Source organism: Phalacrocorax aristotelis, chromosome 2 (assembly GCF_949628215.1).
Source record: "Phalacrocorax aristotelis chromosome 2, bGulAri2.1, whole genome shotgun sequence".
Classification (NCBI taxonomy): domain Eukaryota; kingdom Metazoa; phylum Chordata; class Aves; order Suliformes; family Phalacrocoracidae; genus Phalacrocorax; species Phalacrocorax aristotelis.
This window is the reverse complement of record NC_134277.1, coordinates 2426033-2436618: the sequence shown is the minus strand read 5'-3', so window position 1 is coordinate 2436618 and position 10586 is coordinate 2426033. Positions and strand designations below refer to the sequence as shown.

The window sequence follows — 10586 nt, the reverse complement described above, 5'->3', positions numbered from 1 at the left end:
CATCAAAATGTCTTCAAAGGGAAGATAAGCTACTTCAAGCAGCCTTTAGATATTTACCCCCAAACAGGTCTTCAGGGAAAAGCGAAGCAAGATTGAAAGGGAAGTAGGTTGTCAAGTTGGGCACAGCTTGAGGAGTCTAAAGGTATAGAGCCAGCCTTTGAGGCTACCTTCCCTCCCTGCGAACAGACAAGCCACCTAATCTACCGTATGCCTTTGTCACCTTCTGCTCCTGTCCAGCCTCCTTGTAGAGACCACTTCCACGTATTTGAGCAGAGTCTAACCCCTGCAATTGCTGCTTTGTAATTCCATTTAGTTTGAAGCTGCTATTTTCAGGTGATTTTTTTCCCCCTTAGCATATGTGTACTTTAAAACTAAAATAAAAAGGGAATGTTTTTGACTTAACTGATGTTTTTCCTAATCATTAGCAATCTTTTTTATTCATAATTAATAAACAGTTTTCTTGAGACCATTAGCCTTTGGAAAGCATTGTCACAGGGATACCAAGGCCCAAATTTTTTAAGCAATTTGAGCTCCTGACTCCCCCTGGTCTCCAGGAGACCTGGATGTCTAAATACTCCTTAGAGTCTGGGCCTGAGAACTCCACAGGGTGTTCCAAGACTGAGGATTAGATTCATGAATCCTCCCTCCCTTTTAGCCCATGTGCAATGTGGGACTTCAACCCTAGAGTCTTTACTTTTTTCATTATTTAAGTCCTTGCTCAGGCCCAGAAAGAAAGGATACTGCAGACATTGCATAGGCAGCAACAATGCACTCTACTTATGCTTCGAATCAGTAGGTCTTTCTTCCAGATTCTCTCATTTCAGTGACCACATATCAAAGCAAAATCTTCTTGTACAATGTATTTAACTGAATTTTAGCTGAACTTTCTCCAGTCGCAAAATCAGGATGAATTGTCCTCTTGCGTCTTATAGAAAAACAAAGGGCCATTTCTGCTGCAAGGTCTCTTCAGAGTGAAATCTACCTTGAAAAACTGAAAATTTTCAGCCCAGGTTTCACAGTCAAATGATAAACCACAATGATGTTAATAATAGTAGTAATAATATACAAGTAGCTATAAATTAATGAAAAACAGAAAGATATATATTTGCTTTGGTCAGGGAGAGGATCAGTGGTTAAGTCCAGTGGCCTAATGAGTTCACAGCCGACAGTTCAGCTATGGTACCTGTCCATGTACATAGTCTTCAGATGTACGATGTGCTCTGGCTTACCTAACCCTTAATAGGAAGGAGGTGAGCCTTGACCTTGCAGTTAGGGTGGGCGAAGAGCATGCTCACACAACCATGTAACAGATGATGGGTTTAAGCCACATTATCTTGATTGCGTGTTTGAGCTCCACCTCCTCATGGTCAAACTCACTGCTGTAGGTACGCGTGGTTACACTCTGTCATCCTGATCTGAGAAGGTGGGGAACTGAAACTATTTTTGGTGACAAGAAGTCACTAAATCGGAAGGGTTTCAGTCCTATTTCTCAGTTCAGTTGACATCCCAGCCATGGGGCCTGTGATTACATGATCAACCCAGACAGCACACTAACTTCACCCTTTTCTATTCTATGGGAACACAATGAGTTCTGTGATTCTATGATTCTGTGAATTCCTTCTTGCACACCATTAACAAGGTCCCAGTTGCAGGATCTTAACTCGTGGTACAAACCAAAGAGTTAGAAGAGGCTCACTGAGACTTTCCTGCAACATCCATCCTTGGCACTGGTTGCAAGAGAGGTAATTTTTTGGTTTGTGGCTGGAACCTGGGGTGTTTATAAAACAGACAGCTTGCAAAAAGTAGATAGATAGTTAGCAGTAGGTTACCGAGGCCAGTTGTAGTCCTATTTAAATCTCATGGGCTTCATCCTTAGTTATTACTTTTAATTTCTGTGCATTCTCTGTCATTTCCCCAGGCCCAAGTTGGGTTCGGACTCATCTGACCATCAGACAGTCTTATCTGATCATCAGACCTTTTGCTGATCTCAACCTGAATGACAGGAAACCTCTTGCACAGTGTGAATCTCATGGACTCTGTGAACTCAGGTGCCAGTGTAATAGTGAGCTCCTTAGGGGTAATCTGTGATGATACAAAATCTTTTATCCTCAACTTGTGATGTTCTGTGTGTTGAGTACATATTGATTACTCTGGTTCATAGCCCTCTTTTGCTCAGATAGGACAGAGGATGGACTGGAGGTGAAGATTCAACTAAAATTAATTCACCTAAAAACTGACAAGGCAGACTTCACAATGTACCATATAATTGTCCTGCTATTAAAGGATTTTACAGAAGGAATTCAGCAGGAAGAGGGGGACATGAGGCTTGAGGGTGTTAGGCAGGTGATCTCTGAAGTCAGCAGTTACAACTGAAGAGGTGACAGTCTGCAGATGTTCGTCACAGCTCTCCAGCTCTAGGTTCCCAACTCACAGCACAGCTACACCAGGGGTTATCAGCACATCTTAGTTTTCTTAAGTCCAGCATCAATAGGATTAGTTTAAGTTAATAATGAAACTAGTTTAAGCAAATTTGCTTGACTTTATACTCACATAATCCATTAGGTTATCACTGTAAGAGATATATAGGTTAAATGCATTGGATAGAAATGATCATCTTAAATCATTATAACTGGCTTCACACCTCATCTAAACCTTCAGGATGCAACAGATTTCTCTGCTTTCAGAGGTGGTAGGAACTTTAGCTCTTCCCCCTGGAGTCTTGCTGATGTATTGGGTAAAGGCATTGGTATGGGGATGGTAAATATCTGCGCGTTAGGAGACCTTGTATTTATTTCATTTTTATTGCTGTGAGAGGTTAACAGAGGTAAAACCAAAATCAAAATAACTTATCTATCAATTATCAATGCAAAGATCCCCAGGATCTCCACAAAGACAGATCATTCCGTTCTGATGTCTACATAAGGATTTGGGTAGTTCTTCTTAGTCATCTAAGCTAGAAAGCATTGCCCTGTCTACTTAATTTCTCAAAGAAAAGTATTTCTTTTAGAAGATCCCTCATTCTGTCTGGATTTGTGATGGTTTAATCCTGAGGGGTACCCCTGGAGTCACTTTTCTGTCCATGGTTAAAGCTGTTAATCACTCTGTGCTACAAGTCTTCTGTGGGCCAAGGGTTGAGAGCTAGATATTTGCAAATAGACAAAAAGTATATAGCACAGCAGTCATGGAAAGCTCTCCCAGGTGATCCTGAAGAGTGCAGGACTGGAGGGATTCACCCCTACTACCTATGAGCAAAGGCAGTTGGGCAGGGGCAACATTTTAACAAAAAAGATGCCAGTTCAGGGTAGGCTCTGAGGTTTGAAGACAGCTTCCCCACCGAGCCTTGTATAGATAAAGCAATACGCCCTGCTATAACACAAGTTTCAGCATGCCCTGCTCATGTGTGATAATTTCCTTACCAATCTAAGACATCCAGTTTCCCTCTGTCCTGACCTGCCTGCCAAAAAGTGACAGCAGTATGGGTGTCCAAGAAGACAAAATTACACAACAGGTTGTTCCCCTGCATCGCAATACAAATTCTACATCAGATTTTTCCTCCTCCACTGCTCCCAGATGACAAAGGCTCCCCATTTGCAAGCTGCAAAGCAGCCCCTGTTCAGGAATGTCATTACTAGAGGGGCTTTAAAATAAAGCAGGGCACACAAAAATGTGATGACTTGTCAAAAATGCAGGCTGCAAGGTGTTTAAGGCATGAATTTCCTCTTAATGAAGCCTCGCTGAGGGAATATTGCATTCAGCCTAGAGTGTGAGCGATGATGTATCACAAATTTATGGCTGTCCCCTAGTGTTTCCCAGAGTGAGGAAGGGGGCATGAAAATAGCCACACAAGGAAGGGCTTGTAAAATCACCACCATTCAGGCCTTTGTTTGGCCCCAAGCCATACCTGTCAGGGGTTTTCAGAGCATTGGGGTGCAGCACAGCTCAAGCAGGACCACTGATTAGATGCAAAACCTGTGAGGATTTCCCCTTTGGGTGGGCAGTCCACAGCTGGTTGGGTGGGTAAGACACTGAATGGGGTTAAGCATCATCATGGGCTGCGTTGAAAAGGAGCATGAAGGAATGCACTGAAACACGTTGTCTGTCAGAAAGTTGCCTCCCCCTATCCCAATAGTCACATTCATCTCTTCTACCCCAAAATAAATGGCCTGTTACTTCCATCTGAAATAGAGCAGAGGTGATGGCTTCAGCAATGGGGGATGTGAAGTCTTCCCCTCTCTGCAGATGGGCAAAGCAATGGTCTGCTTGAGTAGGAAAAGTCAGTCATCCTCTGCCACAGGGGCTGGTTCACGTATATATCAGTCATCCTGCAAGGTCTATTGCCCGAGTGGCCCTGACCTGAGAAGGATAGAGACCCTTTTCTACCTTGTTCCTTTTAGCATCCCTCCAGCAGGAATACCATCCACCAACCCTGGCCAGGTAAGGGTGTCTTGGAAAGCCAAATTCAAGGGTGAGGGAAATGCTGGTTTGTGCAAAATTTCTACAGGTAGACACAAAGTGGGTATTTCTATTTCTTGAGAGAGTAGGTATGAATTCACACATGGCTATTTCAGCCTAGAGGGACACAGCCTGACAGTGGTCAAGCTTAGATCAGACATACCGTTAATTCCTACAGTCCTTGCAGCCGGCGACCAGCCTCAGATAGGACTGTGGCCTCTCTTCTGCTCCATGCTCCACACACCACTCACAGACGTTCCTTTATTTCGAGTCTTATTGCATGTGGGGGCTTTACAGAGCCAGAGAAAGGCTGCGTTTATGGGAGGAGAAGAGGAGAAGAGTTTGCTTTGGCAAAGTCCTGAACAGAAAGGAGTTGCTCTAGAAGATACCTGCTGCTTTGCCACCATCATGTAATATGAAATTCTCCATGTGTCCCTTCTGGAGTAACCCTTGAGAGCAAGACAGGACACAGGATGGTACAGAAAAGAGGTTAAATTTAGCAGGGTTCAGAAAGCTGGCATCCTTCCCACAGCCTCACCAGTGGCTTCCAAAATTGTGTGAGGTCAGAGCTGAAAGTAGCACTGATAAGGATGTGAGTGAACTTGCCTGGGCAGGTGGAGCACAGAGATTGATTTTCTTTGGGTTGCGTTTTCTAACCGGCTGCCTTTCACCACTGACGTCCCTCAGGAAGCGGAGTGTACACATTGGACTACGTTCAGCACCATTTGGCGTCAGCAAAGTTGCAATAGGGACAATTTTGGCTGTGCAATGCTAAAAGTGCCTCCGCAGCCTGTTTCTTTTACTACTAAATAACCTTTCTTTCCATGTCATTCTTCTTTAAGGGGGCAAAGCTGTCTTGTGGTGCCTGGAAGTGCAAGGCTATCACGGGAGACGCAAGTCATTGCAGAAAGAAGCGTTGTACCTCAATTTTACCTAGAGGTACGCCGAGGTACAAAGAGGTGAATCAGGTCAGACAGCAGGTCACTGGGATTAGAATTCATATTTCTTGACTCTCAGCCCAAAACTTAATTTGGAGTCAAATTTGACTTGACAGTATCCTTTTAAGACTGGAATTTTAGAGCCTATAGAAGTAAAATGATCAGTTCTGACTAGAGCACCTTACTGACTTTAACAAATGAAAAAAGGGAAGAAGAAGGAAAAAAAAAATAGCATAAATTTATTCAGTTAATGGGTTGATCTCAATCCAAAGAGACAAAAAGGGTGGAAAAAAAAACCCCAAACCTACAGAACATTTTCAATCAGAAGTCAGACTTTTATCTTTTGTGATTCTTAAACATTTGAGATCTTTCGCAGGTAATTTGAAACAGCTGACATTTTCCCTACATGAAAGAATAAACATTTAATTTGCACTGCCAATTTGGGAGGAAGAATTCTAATCCTATTTGCTCAGCCTCGGCAGAAGCACAGCCGAACACAAGATCTTCTGTAATTACTGCGTCGGTGCTACACACAGTGCACGTAATTCAATTAGGAAACCTGATGTGGAGGATCAGGCAAAACCAATATAAACCCAATAGTTAGCAAATGGGTTTTAAGTTCCATCCACTCTTATGGGTCAGTGTTCCAGGGTGGCAAAGGCCGACAGCATCAGGAGGTCGCTTCCCGGAGGTGTCTGTCATTGATGGCTTCCATAAAGACAAGCTGGTGGTCCCTTCTAGAGGGATGCCTCTCATGTCCAAACCACTACTGCTCTTTTGGAGCTACTAATCATCTCTTTGGCAGCCTCTGTGGAAAAGTCAAGGGTTAAACGTGATTTTGAGAAGAGCAAAATCTCTCTTATCTGAAGGTGACCCATATGGAAGAGCTAACAGGCAAGATTTAGGCCAAATCTACAAAACTCATGATTATGTGGCCTTGTTGTTAGATAATATGTCCTTCTTCTACCCCTCTATCCCACCTTTTTTGTCTAGTTTTTATCATGATGTTTGTTTCTAACATGGTTTTCAGACAATTAAGAATGGTGGGGTGGCAAAAATGATCAGAGATTTAGAAGAAATGAGATGATCAAAGGAAATAATTCTTCATTCTGGAAGTAAAAAGTTGGAGGGCAAATCAAAGTATTATCTTAAACGCGTGTCTGCAAAAAGGAAGTGGATAGGCCATGTACACTGAGTGGGAAAAACAGAAAAATACTTCTTCCAGGGAAATAATAAAATAACTGGGACAGGATTTCTTTGTGCTACTGAAGATAGTCACAGAAGCAGAGCATGTTATCTTGACATGGACGTTTAAAATGGGTCTAGTGAACCTTAGTTTAAAAATGTTTGTTTATCTCGATTGACAGCAAAGGGAGCCTAGGGTGGACAAGTTAATCTGTAGATGTTTAAACAGCACAAGTTTACAGAGGAGCAACATGAATTTTGTCCTAAGGAAAACTTTCTAGTGACAACAGTAACATGGTGTAAGAATATGTCACTTTGGAGAAGGCATGGAGCCTTTGTTATTAGAAATTTAAATACAAGTTACATAAGTATTTGCCAGGGTATAATTTCTATATTTGATTCTGCCCTTGGGTGAGGTATGGATTATGATCTCTGAGACCTCTTTCAGATGGTTTTCTGAACCATCTCCTGAAGGCAAGGATGTGGACTCTGCTGAAGAAGAAGGTTCAGATGTACTCCTCCAAGGCCGGCAGGAATTACAGAGCTATGAGCAGAGATGTTGTTTAAATTCTAACAGAGCAGAGACCAGGGCTTGCTGCTGCAGTCCTTTTGTGGGATCTTAGATGAGTCATGAGGGCCTGATGGAGTTGCTCACACATGGGGCCATTTGAGATGTCCTCAGGTAGCCCAGCTGGTCACCAGCTCCTGAAGGTCTCCCATTGGCCCTGTGTCAGGTCTGTCAGTGATTTGTACATGTCAAAGACACCTGAAAGAACCCATCTGGCTGGTGGTATCCATAGTCTGACAAGTGAAACAAGCTCCTAAGGTTCTACAGCCAAGGAGAAATGGTATTTCCAGTGAACATTGCTCTCCACATACTCAGTCAATCACCTGCTGAAGCTGCCTCTTGCTCTCCCTGGACTATTGGTTTAAGAAAAAATTATCTTGCCCTACGGCTGGGTGGGCAGACGTGCAGGAAACACAAACCAAAATACTCCCTCTTTATCCGCAATGGGGTATTTCTTCCACAATGCACAATTTCTCCTCAGTTCAGAACAAGCATGGAAAATCAAACAGGATCTGTGTTTTAGAGAAATGTGTCTGATTCCCATTGTGTTTTCATCACCTGAAATTTTTCATCTGCTGGACATCCTCATGATGTCACTGTCTCCATAGCAGCAAACTGACATCACTGTCGGAGGATGATGGCTGAAGTCTGGTTTGGGATTTGCAGGTTCATCTAGGTGATACCTTTGAAAAAAGCAGTCACACAGGAAAGAGGAGTGAATCCCCATGGATCACAAGTCAAATGATACCTATGTGCAGGATGATTCATAATTCATGTAAATTATAGTCGCAGCTGAATGGGCATCTTCAGTGTTATGTAGCAATAACTTCTGCATAGGATGAGTATGCAGTATAAAGAAAGTGTGGAAGAAGAGAGCTGAAATCAGCATATCCTTTTCCCAAACAGGATGCTGAACCACGTTAGAGCCTTTACAGTAGAGGCGAGATTCATATACAGCCCTTTAGAAACTCAGCTTGGTGCAATAGTATCTTTCCTTCTACCCTTAAATATCCAATAAATATCATAACTCAAAAAAGAATGACCCAGGCAAAATGTAAACCTTCGGTATACTCACTTCACTGTGGTTCCTGTTTTCCATTCTAGTGTCCTTGGTTTTCTTTTTTGGGGTGTTGAAGGGATTTCCAAGCATCTGTTTGCCTCCACACCAGGTTCCTTGGTCACAAGAATCTGTTTTGCTTAAATATCACCAGTGAACTTGGAGTTGCACCTGAGATTCAATCAGCTATGGATGCCCTGTTTGATCTTTGTTCTCTGACTTCTGATGGTTTTTTATTCTTCTGGTCTATATTGGTCAAAAAACAAAAGTAGGTGTGTAGGGTGATCTGACCCATTATTTGGATACATTGGATGTCCTGATTAGAGGTTTAATTCAGCTGTCTAAATTGAGGTGCTTAGTATGGAAAAAAAACAGATGGCGCATTGACATGGAGCTGGCAGAAACGACAAAGGAGCAATGACCATGTGGATCAGCAGCTGGAAGCCGGGACATCTCAAAAGCAATTGGTTGTACACACATGGACAGCTCTAGTTCACACAGAGACGCTGACCTGTGAGGTCTTCATACAGTGAAAGGGAAGATTCAGGTGCCTAAATAGGTACCTGTTACCATTTGGTAAGACATGCAGTGTCAACATGACCTCCAGCTACTGCCTCAGAGGGATCCCTGTAAGACTTGTGTTATATCTGCCAGACCCATATCAAACTCTCCTGATTTTGGCACCTCCAGTGACCTTTGGCCATGGGTAGGCAGCTGATTCATGCCCATTTTAGACTTCTAACAGAAAGAAGATGATTCCCGTTGTCAGTGGCTTGCTCCCAACCCAAGCAGTCCTTGCTCCCTCACCCAAGAAGGCATCAAAAGACACAAGGGATTGAATTTCAGCTCCTCAGTTTTGGAATCTTGGCCCAAAATACTGATCTATCCTGCTTCTGGCTCTCCTGGGTCACATCTAAACATGTATGCTGGGCCTGTCTGCTCCTCTCAAAGCCCAGGGCTTTTACATCCCATGCAGGGCACTTTGAACTAATTCCAGTCGTCTCAGAAAGAGACAGTGCTTCCTGTTTCTACAACCTAGCCGACTCCTTAATCCTTTTATCCAGCTACTGTTGTGCCAACTTGTCTTTGTGTTCCTGTTTCACCTCATCTTGATTCTTTCATCCACAGGCTCCATTCCCACCTCCTGCACGAGGCACATACTTTAAACTAGTACTCAGTGAAATGGAATTATGTGCTTTATAGGGAACGAAATTCTTGAACAAGCGTGCATAAACACACTCACGCAGACACCCACCCCAGGTCAGCCTCCGCCTGTTGCTTCACCTCTTGCATTCCCCAGCCGACTGTGACACTGAAAAAGTCGCTTAACCTCTCGCTGTCTGAGTTTACCCAGCCATAAAATGGGGATAAAAATACTTCACCTACCTCAGAAGGGACATGTCGTTTAATTCTTTCATGCGTTCAAAGTGCTCTAAGTTCCTGAGCTGGACAAGACTTGGCTTAAATTTTCTCTGGTGACTAAGGTTTGTGGTGCCCTATTTGACAAACATCAAAATGGCCTTGCTTGTACTTGCTTGACTGCTTCAACACTGGGACTTGCCAGGGAGCCTTAAGCAAATTGTTTGTGCTTGTTCTTTGAATAAGGAAAAGGATTTTTTTGCCACAGAGGGCGTGGATCTCAAAAAATGCAAATCGTTGTGGATTAGGCATTTCTTACAATTCAGGATAACTGAGGTGCTCTCTGAGAGTGTGTTTGTAAGACACCAGAGGAACAGCTTGCTTGCACCAGGACAAAATCAATTTTCACTGATTTTTTTTTAACAAAGTAAGCTTCTTTTTAGACAAATCACTGGTAAGAACTCTAAATGTCATTGTTTCCATTTCAGACAAGCTAGGAGGGGCCTGGTGGCTGAGATGTTGCCCTGTGTTTCTGTTGTCCAACCACAGGCAGATGCTGTACTTTATCAGGAGGGCACATAACAAGATTCAGTGACACAGAGCTAAAGTTCAGCAAATTCAGGTTCAACTAAATCCCTGACTTTTTAGAGTCTGGGGCATTAGCCTCTAAAATGATTTCTCCAGGGGACAGTGGGTTTTCCATCATCCAGTGCCCTTCCAAAAGTGATGAGCCAGCCCAGAGAGGTTTTTAGAGGCATTGCATAGATGTTGAGGGAAATCTTCTGATCTGAGCTCTCTTATTACTTTATTAGCAAATGTAATGGCTGCTGCTCTGTAATAGCTCTCCTCCCACTTCCCATCTCCTTTCCAGGCTGAAAGGTTAGCGGTTAATGAGAATATATGGCATTTTTATTAAGGTGATACACCTTAATAAGTGATACACCCTGATAAGGTGTGCAGTGAGTGTCCAAAGCAAATTAAGATGGTGTCTGAGAGGTACCAGGTAAAAGGGAACCTTCCCCTCCTG

At 43.1% G+C, this 10586-nt stretch overlaps 1 long non-coding RNA gene across 1 annotated transcript; it reads right to left on the bottom strand.

Annotated features, from left to right (window-relative positions):
* Positions 1-5605: 5605 nt before the first annotated feature.
* On the bottom strand, positions 5606-9741 carry LOC142053857 (uncharacterized). The gene is made up of 3 exons (XR_012659346.1): positions 9587-9741; positions 8219-8446; positions 5606-7826 (listed from the first exon to the last, which is right to left on the bottom strand). It is a non-coding gene; the product is annotated as an uncharacterized LOC142053857 (long non-coding RNA).
* Between the last annotated feature and the right edge of the window lie 845 nt (positions 9742-10586).